Raw genomic sequence first — 26,661 nt, 5'->3', positions numbered from 1 at the left:
TGCTTCCAAACCCATTTCACATATTCTCACATGAGATAAGATTTACAATGTATTAGATGTTAGGGGAGTATCCCAATTTATTTTTTAAGCTGACCTTGGATCCATTGTTCAGTGCAGCATGATGTTTTTTACAAGAAAAAGAGTACATAATGAATTGGTCTCCACTGGATGTTGACTTGATAAGCACTACAATTAAGTCAAATTAGTATGCTGCCCTTCCTTTCCCTTCACACTTTCAGAAATGTCTCTCTAAACCAATCTATGATTACCAGTCATACATAAAAGCTTCAGAAAAATACTCCTCCACAAGCATATGGCAGAGCAAATTTGTCCAGCGTTGCAGGCTTTTCATGGCATTTATCTTGAGGAAGGTATTATACAGTGATATAGATGTCTCTACGTGTTGGCTACACTTACAAAGGCACAGAGCTATTCCTTATCCCGTTGTGGCATGCACCGTCTCCTTCGGAGAGCATCCTGCTCCCCGCAGATGCTTCAGACAGATGAGAATTGTGATCAGCTATCCAGAATCTCAGCTGTAACATCCATCCTTAAAGTCAAGGCTGTGCTTTCTAGGAGCTGTACTAGACCTCAGTTGCATGCCATGGCAACCAAATTGAAGTGCGCTTCTTCAAAACCATCATTTATTTTAAAAGAAAAAAAAGAAAAAAAGAAAAAAGAAAAAAAAAAAAAAGCAAGTTTAGCTAAGCACTTTATGAATGATGTAACTCCCATAGGCAATGGCCAGTATTAAAAACATGGCAACAGCCATCCCGTTCCCACCACAAACACACTGTTCATGACGTTCCTCTATCTAAGGGTAGGAAGAGCACAGCAAACAGCATGTTAGCTGTCAAAACACAACAGCCTCTGGTATGAGTTAACCTTAACCGTTAAGGTTTCCCTCCTGTATCAGGATATTGTCTCAGAACACACCGAACCAATTCAGCCTCCCTGATTTAACAGCGGGACACTGGCACTCGGGCACGGTGAGATGGAAAAGCTCTTAAAATAACAACCACAAATGATGTAATTTCATTAAGGCAAGCTGACCCTTGCTGCTTCTGCTTGTGTTCCTCTGTGGTATCGTTTTTTCGGTGATTTAGTTCACTCTCTTGCAAACCTCCTTTTTCTTTCCGTCTTTCTAGTCATGTATATATTTATAAATATAGAAGAATAAAGAACACAGATAAGCCCTCAAGGCATTTCTCTCCATGCTGGTCCAAATGAGAACACAACAAGAACAAGATATTCTAAGCGTTACACTCATCAGTTTAAAAGAGTGTGCAAAGCCTTCCTTTAGTGGCTATTTAATTTTAAAAAAAAAAAAAAAAAAAAGGTACAAGAGCTAACAGTGCCTGATGTATACATAGAAAACTCATCACGCTCAACTGATGGCTCTGAGAATTCAAGGTTCAGAAGTTATTAAAAACTCTAAAACCCGCAAAACCAACCCAAAATCTAGTTTTTCAATTTGTGTGGTTAAAAACTTTCCCTACACAGACATCTTGCTCTGTCCGGAGGTCCAGGCAGACAACAGACCCTCTAAGATGACGATGGTTTTTCTTTCTCTCTGCATCCACGTGCTATTTTGAGAAGCTTCACACCCTATCTCAACACAGCTGTAGCATCCAGATGCTGCTCTGGAGATGAATTAATTAAAATTAAATGCTCATGTATGCCTTGTCTCTCTGTCACTGAAGCTAACACATACAAATTATACTTGAAGGACTCTAAAGCCAGTCTTGAGTTTCCAGATTCTGACTTTGCTTTGGTTTCGAATGTATGTGAATCTATGCGTTTAAAATTATAACTTACAAACATATTAATTTCAAACTTATAAGCAAAATAACTTTTTTAATAACCCAAATGAGACACCTTACAGCATCTCTTTAAAATACTTGGATTTCTCGTGTGAGTCTCAATGCACTATTCTAACTGCTGTATGGATTTGTTCTTCTCTAAAACAAGCCTATAATGAACTGAAGAGAGGTGGAAGAATCACAAATAGAGATAAGCTCCATCAGCCACAACCCAAAATCCTCTGGAGAAGGTAAACACCAGCCTGTGATTTCAAGTCATGGTCTCCAGAGAGCTGCTTCTTATTTCTGCCAGAAACATCTACTATTGTAGTCCAGCCCAAACTTTCATGTTATTTTACCCACAGGAAAAAGCAGAAACCACATCCACTATCCTCTGCAGAAATCTGTCAAACTTTTTACTTAATGAAATAAAATTCTAAAGCATCTGAATAATTTTTTTGATGCAAGCAGTGACTAAGTCAACCAAGACCTTTTCAGCCAACACTGTAGACAGGGATGTAAGCTTCATTACAGTTCAGTACAACCATCAGAAAAGGAAAAAAATTCATAAAAAGGGTTGATTCAGTAGATCAGTGCCAACCTTTTAGGCAGGACTGAGTTATTTCACCCATCAGCTCCTCAAAAGAGCAATGAGATGGTCACAGTTTCTGTTTGCAGTCTAGAGTGAAGGTCAGCTCTCCCTTTATGGAAGCTTTGATAGCTCCGTATGGATGGACGCCACCAAAATATGGTAAGACCTTTGCATACTCAGGACATGACTTTTCCAGGCTATAACCTCTTCAAGAGGGACCAAAAAAGCAAAAGCATTCAAAACCACATGTGACAGCATTTCCACACCACTGACAAACCAAGCAGCATGCAGAATAAGATGATGCACCAGAAAAGACCAGGACTTGCCTGTGAGGCATAAGAAAAAATGTTCTCTTAAGGGACTTCAGTCTGGCTGGCATATGCTTGAAGTCTCCTGTTGCCAGGACTAAAACATCCCTAGAATTATTTAATATTACAGCTGACAAGTTTCCTACCTCAGAAAGCATTGTGTGCTGCTCAAGGGAATTTTGCATTAGACCTCATCTTGATATAGAGGAATTGATCAAAGAACTGAAAATTAGTGGCTGCTTGGGCAATCATGACTTGTTCACTTAAAAAAAAGTATTAAAATAAAATAATCTAGAGGAGTAATATAAACACTTTCCATTTTTAAAAGGCCTGTTTTACAAAGGCACATGAGTAGAAAAAGAAAAGGGTAACTTGATGTATAAAAGGTGATAAAAATATCAACCACATGTAGGAATTTCACAGGTATCCCTTCCTGGACATCCACAACTCTCCGTTAGGGAAGATGGCAACCTTTCTTACATGGAGTAAAGAACCATACAAAACACTCCAAAACTATACGCTTCTATATGAATGTCGGGAAAAAAAGAAGGAAAACCAACCAACCAAAACCCTTCTAAAAAAACGCCACACCACCACCAAAAAACCACACAAAAAAACTACAGCCAAAACACCCCAACTAGGTAAAAAAAAAAAAAAAAAAAAAAAAAAGGCAAAACCTACCTTTCACACTGGAGCTGGTGCATGACAGAACAAGAAAGACTGAATTCAGAAATAATTCAGAAAAATCAAGAATATTTGTAACTTTTTCTCTACCTTTGGAAAATATGTGGAAAACCTTCAATTACAAAATTTCACTGAAAGCTAGTAGAAATTACTGTCCGCCCCATCAGTTGCTCAGGAAAGTTCAAAAATAGCAGCTCAAATGTGATTAAATCCAGCAAGCCTTGGTAACATAAGCACCAACACTGTGAAAGAGCAGGGCAAGCAGCGATTTGGCTCATTAGTGCTGATTTGTGACACCATTTGGAAAAAATCAAGGGAATTCCAGAAGAAAAGCTAACGTTGAATCAAAGCTAAAGGGTAAGAGAGATAATACAGTCCTCATTAATGGCCTGCCAGCCTAACAACAAATCCAGGAGAAGAAAAGAGGAAAAAAAAAAAAAAAAAAAAAAAAAAAAGAAATAAAAACAGATGATGTTGGACTAAATTATTAAAAGAAAATATTTTAGTTTCCTGACGCTATGGGCAATTTAACCCTTTCTCTCTCTCTCTCCAGCAAGCGATATGTCAGTGCATTGGTTCTCCAACTACTGGTAACCTAATGCTCAGCCTTGAGAAATAATTATTAAATATTCAAATTAGCATGGATTTACAGAAACTATCGCTTATTGAACTCAGTGACACGTTTTTGTCCACAAGATCACAAGTTAAGGGTGACAAACACCGAAGCCCACGAGGCAGAGCACCACCTTGAGTGACCAAAGAAAGCCAACGCGTCCCAGAATAAAAAAACCTCATCAACCACAAGATATCAGGCTATAATTACACGCATGCAATTATCAGAGATGGGACATATTTCCAGAACAGTCCAATAGAGATGAATTCTTGGCTGGCCCTGGGTCATCTTTATTAATGACTTTGTAGAAAGAGTTTAAAGTCACACATCAGTGGAACTAGTTAAAAATGTTGTGCCAACAGGTCACCAGCATGGGGAGGTCACCTCCAAGCTTTTCAGTGCTTCATCCAGTCATGGCCACAGGTTCAACTCTATTGTCAAGTTCTATGAAACACTGACCAAGCATCAAAAGAGAATCCAGAGAAATAGTCAAATTCTGGAAGTGCTCAGTTTTACCATGACTATGCTACACTTAGCTTAACCAAAGGTATATTTTGGCACAATTTTTAGATAAATGTTTAAGTATCCATCATCTTTGTATGGAAATAATCTTTTACTGACTCTTTGATTAGCCAAACAAGCCAACTCTCCATAGACTGAACTTTAAACTTGGTCACAAACTAGAAACCAGGTGAAAATTTCCATCAGGAGGGATCATTACCATTGGAAAAATCTACTGTGGAGATTTAAAATAATTTTTTTAAAAAGAGAGATAATCTAAGTTTATGTTTCCCTTCTCCATTTAAAAGATATGCTTTAGTTCAGAGGGAAAACAAACTGAAGGAAAAAAGACTTAAGGTATTTGTTATATAAAAGGTCAGACCAGATTATGAGAGTGATTCCTTCTGGTTTTATAATCTGTTTCTCAGCTGCCACTGAAATTACTGGAGCTACGCTCTGGGGCAAAGCTCAGCACATACATGGATGTAAAGACCACAACTGCCTTGGTGGAATTTTTGGAAAAGAGACAGAAGGGAACTGGGGTGGCTTCAAGCAGTGTCACCCAACCTTCTCATGGCTGTGGAACCAACAGCGTTTTTCATCTGGGTCCTACTTCAACAACATTTTCTTTAAGACGATGATTCTGCCACTGATGTTTCTGATCAGAGCTGAGCTAACTCGATTATTCTCTGGTAGCATAACATTATTTTGAATGAAACAAATAGATCTGGGACACAAATTAATTTTATCAAGATCAAGTTTCTCCAGCATTTCCTTAATTCGCTTTGCAGCCTGGTAAGATGATCGCAGCTGCGACAAGTAGCTTTGCCCCTCTCAGTCCTGCCTACCCATTTTACTTCTCTGCCTTCGTTTATCCTCTTCTTGCCTTTCCTTTGTTGTAAATACCAAATTAACTGCTTAATTCAGGTGTTTCTTTTGAGGCACCTTGTGAGGGCAAAGAACACTAGCCCTGAGCTTGCACTGACTTGACCTCCCTTGGGTGCACAGAAACTACACACAAATACACCTGAATTATTTTACCAAGTAATAAAAATAGAAAAATATTAATTAAAAAAAAAAAAAAGTCTGAAGTAATCACCTACCTCGGGAAGCCCACTGACCCTTATCTTTTGATAAATCACCTTCCATCAGCTCCAGCATCTTCAAACTTCCCCAATTCCCATCTTCAACTAAATTATGAATGTCTATGAAAATGAAAGCAAAAGCCTTTGAGAGGATGCTGCTTCTTCCCCTACTCTTCTTCTCCCCTTCTTTTTTATAGCATTATCTTCAAACTCCATTTTGTGATGCTCTTTAAACCCAGTGTCAGAGTTCAGACATCCAACTCAGGAAGGGCAGGAGTCTTGAGTCCAGCGTGGAAAGGCTGCCAAGTTAACCCTTTTCAGAACAAATCCTTTTGGTGGCAATCGCCAGCACTTTTCTCTTGCAAAATCATCACTTCCCCTGGGCACAGGTGGGATAAACCTGCTCCATATCAAACATTTCCATTCCTCCCACCAGTGTGAAGTAGGAACCACAGGATGGACAGCAAAACCACTGAACAGCTCCATAAAATCTCCAGTTGGCAAGAAGGGATATGAGGTTAATTTAGACTAGGTTACTATGACCAGTTTAGGAATTTTCTACCTTGGCAGGCAAGAACTGATGCTCTTAAAAGAAAGAAGCATCACCTTTTTCCAGATTCTCCCCAAAACCCCAACACACACTGTCTTCTAGCAGAGCCTTCCTGTTTGACTTACATCAGAAAGTTGTTCTTTGGCCTTCACAGCAGCAAAGAAATTTAAGTGAAAAACTGTTTCTCAGCAGAAAATGATGAGCTTATGTTACATTAATCCAGGAAAAAAGAAAGTCTCCTTTGCCACTAAGCTTCTCAGGGTTTTCAAGCCATACTCTCTGGATCAGTAATGTCTCTTCTGGAGGCTTCTCCTGAACTGATGGTTGGTGTCAACAACAGTGCCTACCAACAAACCAGTTTTTCTGTCTGAAGTCCATAAAAAAGAAACCATCCTCTTCCCCAGGAGCTATTTACATTCTGCCCTTGCTTCTGTCTTTGTGGAAATGTTTAAATTATACAAATAAATCCCACCCTTAGACTTCTCCATTAAATATTAAAACAGATTTCTTTGTTTCTCTGTGTTTTTTTGCTGTTTGATCCTTTTCTTTAAAAAAAAAATAAAATAGAAACAATGCAAAGAAACAATCGTGTTCAACTTTGTATTAGTGCTGCTCCAGTTAAATTATTGTATTACAAACATACATTTGTCACGTCTTTGCACAAAATTTGATAATGGGAGTTTACAGTATTCTCGGTATCTCACCTAGTAGAGTGTTTCTTCCAGGAAATCATAACTACAAACAAAAACCTCTTTGGTAAGAATATATAAGACCCTTGGCGTTATCTAGTGTAGTAAACACAGCAGTAGAAGGGAGGGAAAAAGAAAACAAAATGAAAAAATAAAGAAAAAAAAATAGATGCGTTAGAATGAGGTATTTACACGTACAGAAATTTAGAAAATTTGGAAAGACAGATCCCGTTTTAGGTGATGGCTTGAGATAACTGCTGGTTTTCTTCATTATTACAGCAGCTCTGCAAGCAAGAAAGAAGTCCGAGATGTTGTTACACAGGGTTTGCATTTATGGTGGAGGTAAAAGGGAAAAGAAAGTACAGGTTTGTCAATCTTTCTATAACTCTATGTGTAAAGGTGCAAAAAGGATCCCAACATCTGTATTAGCAAGGATTGGAGAAACACTGTCCTCAGACAAAGCTCCTCAAAAATGCAGCTATATCAGACAACGGGTAAAACGTGATCCATGTAGAAACTATCACCAGCAGGGCCCAAATGTGCTTCAAGGCCAGGAGGAACTGCAGATGCAGAGGCAGGAGGGTGGAGGATTTGGCTCTCCATGAGGCATCAGGAGAGCAGCAAGTTCCCAGCATGCAACCCACTGCACAGAAGCACAACTGGATGGGTCCCACCAACAGGGATCTCCCAACCATCAAACCCGTAATTTTATTCACTCCTATTCATAGAATCATGGAATAGACTCATAGTGTCATTTAGGTTGGAAAAGACCTTTAAGATCAAGTCCAAATGTAAACCTAACACTGCCAAGACCAGCACTACACCATGTCCCTAAGCACCACATCTACACGTCTTTTAAATACCTCCAGGGATGGGGACTCAACCCCTTCCCTGGGCAGCCTGTTCCATGCCTGACAACCCTTTCAGTGAAGAATTTTTTCCTAATATCCCATCTAAACCTGCTCTGATACAACTTGAGGTGATTTTCTCTTGTTCTATCACTCATTACTTGGGAAATGAGACAACCCACCTTGCTACCACCTTTAAGGTGGTTGTAGAGAGCAATAAGTTCTCCCCTCAGCCTCCTCTTCTCCAGACTGAACCCCCCCAGTTCCCCCAACCGCTCCCCAGCAGACCTGTGCTCCAGACCCTGCCCCAGCTCCGTTGCCTTTCTCTGGCCACGCTCCAGTACCTCGATCTCCCTCTTGCAATGAGGGGCCCAAAACTGAACACAGGACTCAAGATGTGGCCTCACCAGTGCCGAGTTCAGGGGGATGATCGCTTCCCTAAATTCATAGAGCCTGTCTTCACACACACCATGTGCCCTCGCTAGCCCCCTCAACAAACTTCCCATTTCTGAGTCAAATCAACTCATTTCCACTTTTTCCTATTGCCCTCCAAGAGCACCAGTTTGGGTCCCATCTAAGGAAATCTCACTCTACTCTGCAATTTTAAGGGCACTTTTATTTATTTTCCAGTACTGCCCGAGGTCCCAAAACCACCCAGAAACCAGGAACCAAACCCAAATGAGTTCCAGCCCACCATCGAAACCATGCTGATGACCTTCACCTAAAAACCTTTCTCCCTTATACATTCTCATAGAAAGATATGGAGACAGACAGCAGAAGAATGATTAAAAAATACCCATGGGACACGTGGCCAGACAGCGAAGAACTTGCCACTAGGAAGCTCTGTGCTTTTGGCTACCAGCCTGGAAGACTGCTAGATTCTTTCCATCTGTCAAAACCCACTAAGCTCACACCCAAGTTAAGGGCTGCAGCTCTGGTTTTCAGGAGAAGAGCTTCAAGCTCACTGCTCTGAGGAATGCCATGGGATACTCAGAGCTTGAAAGGTGCTATATAAATCCACCGTCTCATTTTATTCATTTTATAGTTGGAGCTGCTGCTCCAGAAGAGAATTCACCAGGTTGGGCAGCAACTGAGCAACAGCTAAACCATAGAAGGGAAGTGAGCCTTAAATCCTCAAAAAGAGGAAGGGGAAAGACAACGTTCAGCTTTGCAAACCCTAAAGAGTAAATGAAGTCAAGTCATGGCTCCAGATGCTTGGAGTAAATTCATCTGACCAGCCAGGAACAACCATCTAGGAGATGCTGCCACATCAGGGGATGCTTCAAAAGCAGAGAACATTTTGGTAAGGTTTAAAGGAACAAGTTTTGGCTTCTTGCTGATCATAGAACGGTTTGGGTTGGAAGGGACCTTAAAGCTCATCTAGTTCCACCCCCCTGCCCCGGGCAGGGCCACCTTCCACTAGCCCAGGTTGCCCAAAGCCCCTTCCAACCTGGCCTTGAACCCTTCCAGGGAGGGGGCAGCCACAGCTTCTCTGGGCAGCCTGTGCCAGGGCCTCACCCCCCTCACAGGGGAGAATTTCTGCCTTAGATCTAACCTAAATCTTCCCTCTTTCAGTTTAAAACCATTCCCCTCTTCCTATCCCTACACTCCCCATCAAGAGTCCATCCCCGTCTTTCCTGTAGCCCCCTTTAAGTCCTGGAAGGCCGCTATAAGGTCTTCTTTCTCTTGTCCAAAAATCTGAGGAGCTCTTTTTATTTTGTTCATTTTCTAATTTAGATAAAAATCATCCCTCCTGCCCCTATAGCTGTGTTCTTGGCACCTCTGCAGTGGGTGTTGCACAGCAGAGCCAGGACTCTGTGCAACATCTGCTTTGTTCAAACCACCCACAGGGGAAGCAGAGGGTTTTACCTTTGTTTTTAAAACCAGTTTGTGGTTCTGTCTCTCTCCTTTCCACAGAGATTTTTCATACGCATCAACATGTTAGCAGGCAGGTCCTGCCATACGTGAACAATGATGGAAAATTAAGAGATGTAGCATGAAGCTTAAAGGTTCTTTGCAGTGAATAGGACAGAAAGGCTATAAAGCCTGTCCTTTCACACCAAGAGTTGCGGTTCCCATCTTATACAGGCATGTCAACCTTCTCCCTGCTCTCCCTATGAGAAACCACAGAGCAAATCTCCCTTAAAAGCTCCTTTTCTCCCATCAGGACTATTTCAGTGCTGCCTTATATGAGATTGACACCGAAGGACATGTACTCAGTGTCCATCTCAAGGTGTTGGGGATATTTCCTGCAGGAGCTGCGGCCGTGGAGAGCCCCGGCGGGAGCAGGTTGTCCCTGCAGGACTGCAGCCCAGGGAAGGGCCCGCGCTGGAGCAGGGACACGGGGCAGGAGGGAGCAGCGGCCCAGAGGGCTGCCAGGGACCCACCGCGACCCCCAGCCCCAGCCCCTCAGAGGGAGATGAGTTGGGAGCGAAGGGATGAAACCCTGGGAAAAAATTTGGGCTATGGAGAGGAGGTGTGGTTTTAATTTCATCTCTGTTTTTCACTACACGTTTTAATTTGCAATAGATTAATTTCCCCCAAGTTGAGTCTGGTTTTGATGCGAATTAGTAAGCGTTCCTCCCTGTCTTTGTCTTGACCCATCAGCTTTCTCATCTTGTTTTCTCCCGCTCACCCAGCTGGGGATGGGGGGAAGTGAGCAGCTGGTGGGGGGCTTGGCTGTTTACAGCAGCTCATCCACCACAGGCAGCAACAGGTATAAAACACAGCAGCTGAAAGACAAAATAAGAAAGTTCGGCTTCAACGATATTCAAATGCTTGACCCTCTCCCTATGACTCTCCTCCTCACCTAGCTCTTGCCTCTCACATTGATTGACTCTTGTGGCCTGCTCTGCCAATTCCCCAGCTCTGTCCTCTCCTCCTTTCGTTCACAAATCATGCACCCACCTTCCAGTCCCACTTAGGTGTATACAACTACCTCCTTTTTTTGAAGTTGTGATGCCCATCTCAAATGTTACCCAAGACCAGAGGAGGTTTCCTGTCTTGAGTGCTCCTCAAGGGCTTGTTTCCAGTTCTGGCAGGAACCTGGTCACCTCTCATTTGGTTTGTGGGCTCACGGGGTAGGGAAGGAGGGCTGCTCCCAACCTCAGCTTCCAACTACTGCAACCCCTGTTTCTCTAGATTTGACATATGCATCTCGCCCTGTGTTAAGAAATCCAGAAAGATCATGGAAAAATAATTTTTTCCTTAGCCTGAGATCCTGCCATTCTTCCACTTACATCCCATTCCCTTATAGGACAGTATTTCCAGCTTGCAAAGCTCTTCAAAACTTATCCCTTCCTCTCTTGCAATGTCAAGATATTCAATACATGAGCACCCTTTAAAACAATCCTCCACCATCTGAAATGAACAATTTCACGTGGAAGATTTTTTTTTCCTCCTGTGTTTATACACCACCTGGGACCCACAAGCTGCCTTTTTAAAAAAATGGTACAATGGAGCTACAAAGAACTGCACACACAAAAAGATACTGAAACACCATAATAGCAGAAAACAGGAGAGATACTTTTTAAAAAAAAAAGCTTCATTCACCCCAGATTTGACTTCAGCTATTAATGTGCAAATGATGGCTACTCAGATCTGCTCTACTGCAAATTGCTTGAATTCAAATTCATCCACCTTAAAAGCAAGTTAATAAGAAAAATTTTCCTATTCAGCTATGTTATGTTTACCCGAAAGTGATGATACGGGCCATGATACAAATGCACATAAAATCACCACTTTTGATTCTTAAAACACGGATATTTAATGAGTTATTTAAGTGCCATTCTAGCTATTACATGCAGCACAACTTCCCTTGGTCCAGTGAAATCAGCCTGGGCAGTTCCACTCCAGGATTTCATAAACTTAAAATAGACATTTTAGTTTGCTCTCTTCTAGAACATTAAAAGGTTGTCCTGTTCCCATTTATTGCCCTTTAACTCGTTTGTGTGAACACAAGCTCTCTTCCAAAGGAAAAAGTCCAGCCCCATACGAGAATATCAAAAATTACCGAATTCCTGTCAGTCTGTCCTACCAGCTGTAACGCCCGTTGCTGGAGGGACACACACGTTTTCTCTCTCCTCTGAATTTACTGTCTTCCTCTTCCAACGTGCCACCAGCACCTTCTTTCCCTGAACCCACATTCCTGGATAATTTTATGCTGGATTATATATCTAGCATGAGGAGACGCACAATTACCTTGTGTGGGTTGTAACACATTTTCCCTATTAAATGTGGTAGTCTTATTGTCTGCAGAAACCACTGAGAATTATTATTGACTACAAGAAGATACAGGGTGGGAGGAGTGTTTCAGGGTTTGTCGGTTTGGTGTTTTGTTTTGGTTTGTGGTGTTTTGTTTTGTTTGTTTGTTTTTTTTCTTGCAGACTACAAAAACCTTGCACAACCTGCTTTGTTTCCTCTGTTCCCAGCAATCTCCAGATGGGAAAGAGCGCTAAGGGAAGAAAGTTGAAAAATCCAACCCATAACAATCAAGAGCTTTCAATTTTCACCTCAAACTCCTCTCAAAGTTCCGACTTCTCTGAGACATGGTACCTTCAACTCACCTTTTAGCAGATCACTCTTTGCTAAGGAAGTTAGTACCAGGGGTTTTAACAGCCCCAACAAGTGACTAACACTAGTCCTACCAAATTCCTTCTCAAAAGTAGAATTCCCCAATTAGTCTTATTGAACACACTTAGCTCCCATGCACCACCACAGCGTAACACACAGATCTTTCATTTTTAAGCAGTAATTCATTTTTATCAGCAGTGAGGACGATTGGGAGGTAGGGGATTGGGGAAGAGGGGCATTAAAAAAAAAAAAAAAAAAATGCACGGAGCTCCTGACAGAGCACCAAGAACAAAACTCTAGATATTCACATAGTGTTGCTGGCTAGAGAGCTACTCTGTGTAAGATTGTATTTTTCATCTTGCAAAGAGGACAGCAAAGCAAGTGGCAAGCAAGGAAGGGAAGGACAAAGCATCCCCTTGAGCTGTGTCAATATGCTGAGAAGCAAGACAGTGCAGACTTGGGGTCAAAAGGACAATGCACGGCTCCATCCCATGTCTCTTAGATCAACAGCCTCTAAGTGCACATCCCTCTCCATCTACATTTGGCTTCCCATGGAGGAAAAGAAGAAAGGAAGAGAAAGGCAAAGAGAAAATAATTACCTACTTTACCACTTCGCCCTACAGATACTGAACGTGTCTCTACCATGCGCAGCCTCGTCTATCAGAGAATCACAGAATGGTTTAGTTTGGAAGGGACTTTAAAGATCATCCAGTCCCAACCCCCTGCCATGGGCAGGGCCACCTTCCACTAGCCCAGGTTGCCCAAAGCCCCGTCCAACCTGGCCTTGAACCCTTCCAGGGAGGGGGCAGCCACAGCTTCTCTGGGCAACCTGTGCCAGGGCCTCACCCCCCTCACAGGGGAGAATTTATTCCTCCTATCTAAACCCTCTTTCAGTTTTAAGCCATTACCCCTTGCCCTATCCCTACACTCCCTGATGACGAGTCCCTCCCCCCTTTCCCTCAGCCCCTTTCAGCCCTGGGAGGCCTCTCTAAGGTCTCCCCGGAGCCTTCTCTTCTCCATCTGAACTCCCCAACTCTCTCAGCCTGTCCTCACAGGGGTGCTCCAGCACCCGAGCATCTCCGTGGCCTCCTCTGCCCCCGCTTGAGCAGGTCCGTGTCCTTCTGCTGTTGGTGCCCCCAGAGCTGGACCCAGCCCTGCAGGGGGTTCTCACGAGAGTGGAGCAGAGGAGGAGAATCCCCCCTCACCCTGCTGCCCACGCTGCTCTGGGTGAAGCCCAGTGGCCTTTCTGGGTTGGGCTTTTCTGTACCACAGCACTGCCCACCGAGGGCCACTAACCAGGTTATGGAACGGAGGAAGAAAAAGGGGAAAAGGGGATTTAATGAAAACCTCTATCATGAAGATTCTGCCAATCAACACCCTGTGTGCAACAGCATTTCATGCAAAACTAAATTAATTTGCAGCAGTTCCAATAATTGAGCAAATGCATAAAAATTAGTAGCTTTACCATCCTTTAGTGCTCAAAACCCCCCCAAGAGACCATTGTGGAAGCTAAGTGCTCAGATAATCTGAGTGTTTTAAATCTGTAGAAAGACTCAGATCACAACACTCCAGACAAGCAGTACCTGACTCGTCAGTCTCTGTTTGCCACTATATTTAATGCATGCTGAGCAGCTGCACTCCCGCATTGCTGCTCACTAAAGGTGCCCAGAGATGCCAGTAATTTCTCAAGCAGCAAAATGAACCCAAAGTCGGCACGCAGACTACCTAGTTGGGAAAGCAGACACAGGGATGGGTGAAAAAATGAAATTAGGAAGAAAAGAAAAATTAAAGAAAAAAATTAAATATAACCTTCCAGCCTCCATAGGTTATCACTGTATCATCCCTCTTTCCTCTCTATCCCTGGAAAAAAAATCACAAGTTTCGGCCATACTCAACAAATTCACGATTTATCAAACTATCAGTCTTTCTATGTATCATTCCATAGCTGGTCAGAAGGAAAGCTATATTTTGGTGGGAAGATGCAGTAGTGAGTATATAGAGTAACCAGAAAAACCTAAATATCTCTATTTCGCTTCCAGGAGAACGTCTCCAGAAACTCAGAATGGAAGACCATCTCTAATACTACTTTTTATTAGTGAACAATGGTGAATATTAGTGATTAATGGTGAATATTAGTGAATAATGGTGAATATTAGTGAATAATTAGTGAATATGCCTTGAATTCCCGCATGCCCATCCAGGAGCTCCAAAATGTCACATCTGTTACGCTTTGGTTATGATACGTTATCCAAACGCCTTTTTCTTAGTTCGTTCATGGCAAGAGGTGTTTGTTTCTGGGTGAACTTTCAGCCTGCTTCAGCAAGTCGAAACAGCTCACTTCTCCCACAAACTACCGCATCCCTTTTACATTATTCATACTCCAAATTGCCATTTCTCTGCATTAGCAAACCAGAACAAAATGACCACGGTTTCATTTTTATGTCTTTTCAATGAGGTTACAACGCTGTCGATGGATTTCCTCCTCAAGCAAAAATGTGCTGGACCAACAGTCTCCTGTAATTAAGGTTAGAAACCTCAATTAAAAAGAAAACCCCAGCTATTGGTATGTTGTTTCTTCCTGACAGAATCACTGTTTCTGCATGCGATGGGTGAATTACAGAATGCTGCCAGACAAAAAGCGTCATATAAATATAAAATGACAAGGATTATTAAAGATTATTCCGAGTTTAAAAATCAACATACTGCAGTGGCAGTTTCTTAAAAGGTGCTGGACCAACACGCAAAGAATTAGAGATGGAAAATGAGTAATTTGACACACAATCCTGTCCTTGGCCTGGCTGCTATCCCAGTGTTCAGGGCATTCTTCGTGGCCTGAAGCTTTCACCAGTTCTATGTTGACAGATGGGGGGGGGAAAGAAAAAACAAAAAAGCTTTATCTAGGACCTTTTCCATATTAATTAAAAACCTGCTGATGAGACAGAAGCAACAAAGCAAGTCACATTGTGACACCCTCAAATGATGGCAGGTGCTGGAAAATGCCAATATTTCTTGCTCCTGGGAAACTTCTTGGGATTTGCTCGTGTTCAGAGGAGTTGCACTTCTCTGCTTATTTTGCTCTGCATATACCAAAAGAAAACAAAAAAAAGTAATGACAACAAACAAGCCACTAAAAATAAGGAGAGGTTGTACTTCCCAGCCAGTCGGGCTGCACCCAGCAATCACCTGTGATTTCTTTTGGCAGCAATTACCTTCCCAGCTCCACTTCTAGGCTCAGTGTGCACCACCTCGTGCGGAGCTGCACAGAACAGGCTGCAGAGAAGGAGCGCTAACATGCAAGTAGATTCAAATCACAGAACCATCAAGGTTGGAAAGTAGCTTGAAGATCATCCAGTCCAACTGTGAATCCGGCACTGACCGTTCCCAACTCCCCCAGATCCCTCAGCGCTGGCTCAGCCCGACTCTTCAACCCCTCCAGGGATCCCGGGGACTCCCCCCTGCCCTGGGCAGCCCATTCCAACGCCCAACAGCCCCTTCTGCACAGAAATCCTTCCTCAGAGCCAGCCTGACCCTGCCCTGGGCAGCTTGAGGCCATTCCCTCGGGGCCTGGCGCTGGGGCCTTGGCTCCAGAGACTCATCCCCCCTCTCTGCCCCCTCCTGGCAGGGAGTTGCAGAGGGCCAGGAGGTCTCCCCTCAGCCTCCTCTGCTCCAGACTGAACCCCCCCAGTTCCCCCAGCCGCTCCCCAGCAGACCTGTGCTCCAGACCCTGCCCCAGCCCCGTTGAATCAACGCGGAAGGGAATAAAAATGAACATGCAAATAAATGTGTGCAAATACAATATATAAAATATATATCCTATATATAAAATATCATAAAGAAAACATATGCCAATATAAACACATATTTGGATCACTTCATATCAAACATGTTTGGCTTAATGGCTTGAGGAGCAGCAGGTTAACCAGTCAGACCCTCTGCTCCCCACTCCCCCTCATCCTTGGTCACCTGGGATGCTCAAGTAGAGCGAGGGGACATCCCAGCTCTCTTCCTACCCCATTTATTAGCTGCATTTACAAAACCCCATTTCACAGCTAAAAACATGTTAACTTCAAGGAGATTTTCCATCATTTCCCTAAAAAGTGAGTGAGAACGATGCAAAGAACAATGGGATTCCCCTCCTGTCTCTATTATTTTGTTGTTGTTGGGGTTTTTTTTATTCTGAATTTCCTTTGCAGCACAACTTGCATATAATAAACATCAAAGATGGGTGGAAGAAGCAAGGAGGGAAACAGAAAGAGGAGGTGCCCTACTGCAATTATAACACGTAAGCCAATCTATTACAGAGCTGCAGGGGACAAGGACAGAAAGATCGGGTATTCAGCAGCACGTGCTTGCCTTGAATAAATCCTGCTACTCCCATGTGCTTCACCAGCACAGCTAAAACCTCCAAGACCTTCAGCATCAGGGGCAGGAGCTGCCTGTTCTGAGCATCACAGCTCACACCAACTGGACAATGGAGAGAAGCCATTCTCGTCCCCCTGGCCAAGCGTGACATGGATAAAACACAGCAGAGCTTTAATTAGAGAAGAAAAAAAAATCAATAAGCACATCAAGGTGATGGTATTTTTTATTCTGCAAAGGTGAGTTTTGTAGGATACGTGGCTGTTTGGATGCTGGTGTTACACCTGCCTACACTGTTGGACATCTGCGGCCACCACTGCAGGTGGGTTCCTGAAACAAAAGCCAGACTGCGTAAAACACCATTTACCAAACGCATCCGCTTCCTCCGAGTCAGAACCATTAACTTTTTTTCTACAGAACCCAGCACTTGTTCTCATTGGTGGAGCAAACAGAAGTGCCGCGATGGAGACAGGAGGCTCCTCTGCTCTGAACTTCATCAGAAGAAGCGCCAAGTTCTCAGGGTGGATGCGAAGCACTGACATTTCAGAAAGGGTGGGGGAATATAAATTAAGTTCAGATTTTCATTGCACAAAGGCACATTTGGAGAAGACAGAGGGATGAAATACTCGACGGCGTGCCATCGTGTCACTTCCAGAGAGTCACATTTCTGACTGCCACTGTACTTTAGATGGCAGCTTTAAAGGTTATGGCTGAAGGGGCTCTGCAGCAAAGCCTTCCGTGAACTTTGAGCAAAATAAAAATACACCCACGAACAAACCAACAACAAGAGCAAGGCAAGGACAAACCCTCTGAGCAATCACCGCAAATACCCATGGGGCTGTTGCCTTGCTGGGGAAGCCTTCCTGCTACCCTTCTTTCTGTGACACTCCCCAACTCATTTACGAGCAGGATCATTCATAGCAGCATTCAGGTTCGGTAAACTGCGAGGCACATCCTACCACAAGGTCAAGAGCAATCTAGAACTCTGAATTCGTATCTGTCCAGTAAGGCAACACGAGTGTACAGCATCGCTTGCATTTTCTAGCAAAATGTTTCCATTTTCAGATATCTGCTACCGGCAGTGAACTGCTTGCAAATAAACTATTATGATATGAGCTTGGAGAAATTTTTAGAGGAAGCAATTGAGGATAACCAAGTTCAAATAGGGTTTAAAGAAAAATTCTGCTAATTCATACTCAGGAAAACAGCAAACAAGCCATAAATTATGAATAATCAGCTCCACCCAGCCAACCACCTTCACTACCTCTTTCAATTTTGACTTGAGCAATAAAATCCTATGAGTTTACATAGTTACACAGCCCATCATCTTGCTGTTGGTTAAACTACAGCTGCAAGAAGGTCCTGCAAGGTGGGCTCAGGGCCCTCTGTGCCATACAGACATCAAGATGACAAGTCACCTACCAATGGAGTCAGGAGTCGGCACAGAAAGATGAGACACTGGATGGCTCCTGGGAAATGGCACTGAACAAGGGGACAAGCAGACATGTAAGCATCATTAAGGCCTCTCAACAGGACTGTGAGATCTACCAGGGTCTGTTTCTCCAGATGGACCTTCTCACCTCAAAACTTCATCTCCATCTCAAGACACTTCTCCCTGGACATGGTTTACCCTAAGGGCCATTCTACAGCTCCACCAGCTGAGATGATCGGTGGTACCATCACAACCCGACGGTCACAAAACTGGCCACAGGTAGTGGAAATCAAGCTGTAAGCTTCCCGAGAGAAAAGCTGATGTCCATGAAGTATCACCCAGATGAAAAACCATGGCAAGCAGGGAAAGCACACTCGGTCTCCGTGCCATTTCTTGGCTTTTTGGGCCAGCAGTGCTATGGAGAGGACATGGCTGGGAGCTGATATAAACGACTTCCCATGGGTTGATGGTGAACCTTGTCTAGATGGTTAGGGACAACAGCCTGGCTGCAAAACATGAGTCTCATCTGATGCTCTTCCAGCTGAAGAGCAGTTTAAACATTCCAGATCCACTGTAGCATATAGCACTGGGGGAGATAGGCAAGGAAAAAAAAAAAAACCCACACCCCCAAAAACTACGGAGATATTCCACAATCAACAGGGACCCAGAGAGGGCAGAAAAGGGTAGATCAAACTTTTGATGCAGTAGGTTTTAAGACGTCTTCATGTGGGTATTTTGCTTTTAAAAGACCATACAGCAGCTGGAGAAAGCACACCACAACCGTTAAGCCCAGGAGCAATTTAGCCTTTGCTCAGGCTGGGCTAACGAAGAAAACTTCCACCAACACGAGGCTGGTGGGACAAAGAACCAACGCTCCAGCACAGCAACCTGGGAGCCCTCATTGCAGGAGGGGAGTTGTGGAGGACGGTGTACACAACCCACCGTACTCACACTGCAAACACCTCCCCGGACACCGCTTAGAGATGCAGAGACGCAAAGCATCAATGGTCAAACCACAAAATAACCAAATAACCTTCTGCCATGCCCCTTCTGCAAAAGTCTCCCTGCAAAGCCCGTTTACCACAAGAGCCATGTTTGTTCACATGTATCGCAAGGAACTGGACAGCTCCTGGCATCGATATGCCTCGGGAAGATTTTGACTTGCAGTAAATGTCCTGGAATTGCGATAACCTTCCCAGCAAGACATCACAGAATCACAGAATCAGCTAGGTTGGAAAGGACCTTGAAGCTCCTCCAGTCCAACCATTGACCCAGCACTGACCGTTCCCGACTCCCCCAGATCCCTCAGTGCTGGCTCAGCCCGACTCTTCAACCCCTCCAGGGATCCCGGGGACTCCCCCCTGCCCTGGGCAGCCCATTCCAACGCCCAACAGCCCCTTCTGTACAGAAATGCTCCCTAACATCCAGTCTAAATCTTCCCTGGTGCAATTTGAGGCCATTCCCTCTTGTTCTTAAACATACAAACTGAAAACTTTTTCTTTTTTTCTTTTTTTTTTCCCCCCCCTCTAAATTGAATCCCACTTGGATTTTATCTCTCAGTTACAAGGATACTTATGCAACAGAAATGTTCAAAATCAGAATAGCAAATTCCTTATTCCCTAAACAGTGGATAAACCCCATTTTGACTTTTAAGCTGAAAAATAAATGGTTTTGTTGTTTGGCTGGGGCTCTGCATGTGTATGTGTGTGTGTGTACTGGTTGGGGTGGGATAACCATAAAAATGTCCCACATGGACACAGCATGAGCACAGCCCCTTCATAAAGATTTTTCTCCTTTTAACAAGAAACTATTTCACAGCATAACCCCCCTCGTTCACCACACAACACAAAACATATAAATACATTAGCCTATGATTACAAGAGTGGAAAGTGAATAATATTAGGTACTTTAAATCTTGGCTTTCTTCCTTTGTTCCTCTGGTTGTAACCTTTGATGGAGTCAAGCACCTTATTTTGGGTATCTGCCCTGGGATAAAATGAATCGTTTTCCAGAGCAGAGAGGGACTAAAAGCCAGATGCACTTTAATCCTGCCTGCTGTGGGTAACAGCTGGCTATTTCCCAGCAAACTGTTTCACTTATTTCCAGGATTTTTATATTTATCTCCTTTTAGATAGTGACTAGGAAAAAGGGATGTTGGGGTAGGAGGTGAATGGTTCAAAAATCTGCATCTCCGAGGTGCACCGGTGCCATGAAAATCCTTCCATTACCCGTTTGACTTCCTTAGCAGAAATAATCTCTTTCCCACATAAAATCTTCCCCATAATCATGTCAAAACATGCAGACCCACAACCACATTTTCAGTATAAATGTAGTTTTAGCATGCAAACACACATGTCTGCAGGTTCCCACGGCAGAAATACTGCCCAGCAAACATGGTGCCTGGGATACAAATAACAGCTCTCCAAAAAGCCCCAAACAATAAAAAAATCTAAAGAAACTATTCAAGTGAACACAGAAACTGGTCTCCACCTTGGTGTGCCCAGCAAATCACTGCTTACCCCGTGCTGCTCCAGCGCTTCAACACCCGAGCTTTAGTCTCCAGCTTCTTTGGGACCAGCCACCCGAATCTGTGTTACCATGGGCTTGCAGCAGCCATGCAATCACCAGATCTTCTCTCACGTTCCCTATATAAGTAAGGCTCCCTCATTCATCTCTTCCAGGAATAACCCGCTGCCAATATCAAGTTTGCAACTGCAGACAGGCTAATAGCCTGTCTAGCTCAATAGCTAGATAAATAGCAGACAGGCTAATCCTAGCTGGTCATCAGCAACATCATCCTTCCCCAAATCCCCTAGCAGGGTGCAAGATGCACCATGCCTGTCCAGCTTTTGCTTCTTAAGGCAACAACAAGCAAGACAAACCCAGGGATGGCCTCTATAAGGGCAAGATCACAGAATCATGGAATGGTTTGGGTTGGAAAGGACCTTAAAGATGATCTAGTTTTAAAATCCCTGCCATGGGCAGGGCCACCTTCCACTAGCCCAGGTTGCCCAAAGCCCCGTCCAACCTGGCCTTGAACCCTTCCAGGGAGGGGGCAGCCACAGCTTCTCTGGGCAGCCTGTGCCAGTTTCTCACCACTCTCACTGTGAAGAATTTCTTCCTTACATCTAATCTAAATCTTCCCTCTTTCCCTACAACTGTTACCCATCATCTATCCCTACACTCCCTCATCAAGAGTCCCTCTCCATCTTTCCTGTAGCCCCCTTTAAGTACTGGGAGGCCGCTCTAAGGTCTCCCTGGACCCTTCTCCAGGCTGAACGCCCCCAACTCTCTCAGCCTGTCCTCACAGGGGGGTGCTCCAGCCCCCTGAGCATCTTCGTGGCCTCCTCTGGATCTGCTCGAGCAGGTCCGTGTCCTTCTTATGTTGGTGTCCCCAGAGCTGGACCCAGCACTGCTGGTGGGTCTCATGAGAGTGAAGCAGAGGGGGAGAATCCCCTCCCTTGACCTGCTGGCCACGCTTCTCTTGATGTACCCCAGGACACAGGTGGCTTTCTGGGCTGTGAGCTCACATTGCTGGCTCATAGTCAGTTTTCCATCCACCAACACCCCCAAGTCCTTCTCCTCAGGGCTGCTCTCAATCCACTCATTTCCCAGCCTGTATCTGTGCTTGGGATTGCCCTGACCCACGTGCTGGACGATGCACATAGGTGTCTGACCCTGTGCAAAGTGTTGTGCAATTCAGAGGAGGGATACAACTACTCAGGGGAAAGTAGCAGGGTCAGTGAAAGGCTGGGGTTTATATTTCATGAGGAGAGAAAGAAAAACATGTGGATTATTTGCAGGAGAAGAACATTCTGGGGGAGCTGAGAGCAGTATCAACTTGCAGTAAACCTTCACTACTTGTCCTCGAGCTTATCCACATGCTGTCACATGAAGGTAGCTGTGCTGCCAAAAAGCCATGTGTTTAACAGGAGGAACAAGCCTTTTGCAAAAGGAATTAAAAAGCAAAGATATAACAACAAAAGCATTACATACTCAGCCACCAAAACTACTTCACTCCCGACAGACATCCTTGGGCTGAGTATTCATGCTCTGAAAAACTCCACAAATCAGAGGCAACTCAAATGGGAATCTCTCAACCTCCCCCTTTCCCCAAGCACAAAGCAAATGCTATTTAAATCAAGTGACAATCTACAGCACACAAAGGACAGAGGAACTTAAGTTTGGGGAGTGGTGAGGTAATAAAGCAAAAAATAATAATCAAAAGGCTGAATTTGGGTATTTCCAACAGGCAGCTCAGCATCCACCCGCCTCCTTCAGCGGCTCTGTCCTTAGCTGTGCTCTCTTAGAAGAACATCCTGTCGAAAACTAACATTGAGTTTCTCCAGCCTATATATAGCAGTGACATTTTTATTCTGCTAATTGATTTAAAAAAAAAAAAAAAAGGAAAAAAAAAATCAACTTTTGAACCACCTAAGAGCAATAGCTTCTTGGCATGGAATTATGTTATTTAAAACGAGTGCAGAGTCTTTAAAACAGCAAGTCTGCCGTGGACAGAGCTCTCTGCAGGCACCTTCTCTTGCCTGCAAGGATGATAATTATTTTCAAAGAAATAAATCTGACTTGTGGTTTCAACATATCCTGCAGCCCTTTTAAACAGCATGATCTGTATTCTTTCCAGTGCAGCACTCCTGACCTTCACACATACAGTATTATGTTCATTAAATATCCTTATTAGACTCGTTGCTGAGATGTGCCACACTGGACAACTATTCATGTCCAAGACCATAACTCCACGCCAAGGAGGGACAAGACTGTGGGTAGTACATATCTCAAAAGAGTCTCATGCTTCTACTTTGATTTTCATGCGTTAACTTTCCAAACAGGTTAGATATAACTAGGAAGCTCATTAATTTACACCGCTGTTTCATCCCACTCTAAAAGCAACCACCACCCCGTGGCAGGGAAAAGCAAACTTCTCTAGATTTAGCTATTTATCATTCGAGTTATGAACGAAGTTGTAGTTGTTTACAACTTTGTAATTCTCTAAAGCTTTTTGATCTCGGGGGAAAAGGGAAGAAAAGTGATTTTAATACGCACATCCAAACAAAACACATTTTAATGCTTAACAGGGACATTTTGATGCAGCAGTAGATGTCACGCCTTTGCAATCTGCGGTAAGTGCATGTTCTGGGAATCAACACATCATCGCTGCTTCTAGAAGCAGCAGAAATGGATCAAAAATGGAATAGACGTTGATATCTTTTGGCCAGAAAATAAAGCAGATTGCTTCTCAGGAACGTGTTTGGAGTCCAACTTTCCAACCTAGCTGCAAGCAGTGGCATGTAGTTATTTACAGGCAACAAGGGCCTATCCCAAAATTTACTGAGAGCACTAGATGCTTTCCACTTCATTTCAAATTGCTTCAGCTCAGTGTTTTTCAGCCTGCGTCCGCTGGACTACTTTGTCTTTTACTGAAGACACCATGATAACAAGTCTTTCTGCCCAACAATCTAAAATGTGAAATTTTAAAGGCATCTAGAAGTCCAAAGGACTTGAATGTAGCTCCTCTAAATCATGTATAAAGTCCAATCAGAGAAGAGTGCTCTTATTCAATCTTGTAAATCCTCTCTGGTTGCCAGATTTGGAGTCAGGTCTTTCAGAGACAGTGTGAAGGGGGTGGGCTGCTTGCATGATCCACATCCTAAATTCATCTGGATGTTTTCATCTAACAAAATCTCTGTTACCTTATGGACATGGGACCCTTAGAAACACTCCTTCTGTTCCTTTTGAGGGTAACTGGGTGCCGCTTAGTAGCATTCAGTAGGTGGAAAAAGAGTAGAGCAACAGAAGTAGATGCTCTTGTAGACACCCAACACAGTCTACAATAACATCATCAAAGTAGCTTAAAATGGGATATAATGACCCCAGTCAACTCTACTGTGTCTAAATTGCTACAAATTTCATAGGTCTTTCTACGGACATTCAAAACTACACCTCACAAAACCATGTATTTTTGCCTAACAAGGTGCTAAATCGACCAAAACATTGTTTTCCGGTTCTTCTCCCAAGAGACTGGTGCAGCGTGCACCACAGATCTCATCTTTCTATAAACCCAAGCCTCCTCACACACATCCATGAGCCTTATAAAACACCCAGTATTCTGTAAGGGGTCAGAGTATCTGCACAGTTTCAAGAGAAATTCAAGAATATCGATCCTTCTGAGATGATATCTGCCCTAAACAGGTTCTTTTCCAATATTTTACTTGTGATCTCCAAGGAAAAGCTGAATTTCATTCTGCTGAAGACCCTTGCAATATGCAAGAGAGAGAGGAGAGGAAATGGGCAGGGTGGGTGTAAAAAGAGGGGTGGGGGGCCAGCTGAATTTAACAGCAGATGACTCGTGAAGGATAAGGATGCTTTAAGATGGGAACGTGATGGAAGCAGACAGCTTCTGGGTAAAGCACGACAAATTATTTCTGGAGCATTTTGGGAAAGGCAATAAATTTGACAAAAGCATAACAGGGACCACTGCAGGACCTCCTGCAACACTGCTCCTCCACCTCCAACCGATGGATCGGCCTCTCCTGGACAACTCTAGGAACAGAAAAAATAATTCTAAAACGCAAAGAAAAACAAACACAGGGAAAGTTCAAGTTTAATTGCTGCGTTTTTCACATTCTGCTCCCCACTCTGCATGGTGCTGGGTGTTCCTGGAGACACAGATGAAGGGATTTTGTAGAAAACAACAACAAAAAAAAAAGCCCAGTGTGCAAGTTAGGTACCAGCTGATACAACAGCAGGCGTCTCCTCAAACATCTCAGAAGTGGTTTGCTATTGCACAGGGGAAGGGAGGGGGAGGTTCACAACTGCAAAATGAAGCTAAGAAATCTGCAACTTGTCTGCAGCCAGAGCCACTTGCAAACAACAAAAAAAATTGGTCACAGAGAAACCTAAAGACTCAGCCTCTATATTATAAATGAGAATAAACACTGACCTACTTTCCTGCAGATTTGCAAAGCTGCTGGAGATGCTCTGATGAAAGGCACTACAGAAACCTAAAGCAATACTGCTTCAGATATACAGGAATAAGGTTATTGCTGAAATGCAGCAATGCATTTTCTACAGGGAAGGTAACAGATAAGAGATCAAATAATACAGAGAGCTAGATAACTTTTTTTGGAAGATACAGTTTTAAAAAGCATTCGGGACATACTCTTGCAAATGGTGCCCCAGTTCTTTAATAATCACAAAAAAGCAAAATTAACCTTTTCATGTGGTAAGGATTGTCTCTGGAAAAACCCCATGCGATAACCTGAACAGAGGTCAATTTATTAGCTTAAAATATGGTGATGAGTTGATCCAGGCAGGATTCACATTTATATGGGAATAAGGGATTAATCAGGTCTTGTGTGATTCAAAGGAAGCCCTCTGCAGTGAAGTAGAGCAACATATAAAGAAGAAAATTCTCTAGTATAGAGAAAAAGAGGCCTTAGACACTGTACAATATATTTAGCTTTGCTAGGGAAAAGCAAAGCTGGGCTGTTGAATTCTTTAGAAATGACATGGCTTCTTGCTTGCATTCATACGACCACACAAATGAAGCTCAAGCCTCCACCAAGATGTACATTAGAATTATTTTTTTTTAAAAAATGCTGAATTTGCCCTTACCATTTATAGAGACAAGCTTTCAAATCTTCTGCTGCATCATTTATTCCCCACATTCCCATTGCCTATGAAAAGACATTATTTCATCAAAACAGAAAAAGTAAAAAAGTCAATCTTTGCAGGAAGGGGGCTTTGGTAAGAAGAACCTGAGTGCGCCTGCACTGACTGCACAAAACCAGAGCTAAAGGTAGTATCTCCATCAGCAAAGCCTTGAAAATGTGAAAAATAACCATCAGCTCTTGTTTCCAAGAGCTGTATTGTACTGATCAGCATTCGGTCCTTCCATTTTGGCCCCGAGTCATAAAACCACCTGCACAACCGCGTAAATCCTCGCAGAACTCCTACTCAAACACACAGATGAGAAAATGGGTACCCAGAAATACCCTCAGGGGCTCAGCTTACCTCAAGCGAACTGTCCTTCAGCATAAAGAAAAGCACATTTAAAAATAGTTAAGCAATTAGCAAACCTTTAGCACCAGGTTATCGGAGCACCTATTGATGCTTATCTAGGATGTGCTATTAGGGAAGAGTATAAATATTGGCCAACTCAGCTGCACACCAACTCATTTGCCTGGAAGAGGTGAGGATGTGCTACCCCGTGACGGTTCTCTTACAAAACACTAAACTTGAAGCAAGGTCTGTCTCAGCTGCCTACCTGGGTATTGGGTTAAGATCGCACAGAAGTGCTAGAGAGTAACATGGGAAATCACAGAATTGTAGAATGGTTTGGCTTGGAAGGAACCTTGGAATGTCACCTAGTCCAACCCTGCTGCGGCGAGCAGGGACATGGTCAACCAGATGAGGTTGCTCAGAGCCCCGTCCAACCTGGCCTCGAGTATTTCCAGGGATGGGGCTTCCACAACTCCTCTGGGCAACCTGATCCAGTGTTTCACCACCCTCATTGTAAAAAATTGCTTCCTTTTATCTAGTCTGAATTTACTCTCTTTTAGTTTAAAACCACTACCCCTTGTCCTATTGCTACAGGCTATAGTAAAAA

General features: G+C 43.5%; 1 protein-coding gene across 14 annotated transcripts in view; it reads right to left on the bottom strand.

Moving 5' to 3' along the window:
* Nucleotides 1-26,661, bottom strand: part of TSNARE1 (t-SNARE domain containing 1) — a 533,649-nt gene that overhangs the window by 436,809 nt on the left and 70,179 nt on the right. The window contains exon 1 of one of the 14 annotated variants that reach the window (XM_074898354.1): nucleotides 5,604-5,643. The exons of the other annotated variants lie outside the window; for them this stretch is intronic. The gene's annotated coding sequence lies outside the window, so the exon portion shown is untranslated. Of the gene's footprint in view, nucleotides 1-5,603; nucleotides 5,644-26,661 lie in introns of those variants that run through there. 14 annotated transcript variants of the gene reach the window in all.

Source organism: Athene noctua, chromosome 2, assembly GCF_965140245.1.
Source record: "Athene noctua chromosome 2, bAthNoc1.hap1.1, whole genome shotgun sequence".
Lineage (NCBI taxonomy): Eukaryota > Metazoa > Chordata > Aves > Strigiformes > Strigidae > Athene > Athene noctua.
The sequence above is the reverse complement of the archived record's forward strand: the minus strand, read 5'-3'. Positions and strand labels throughout refer to the sequence as shown.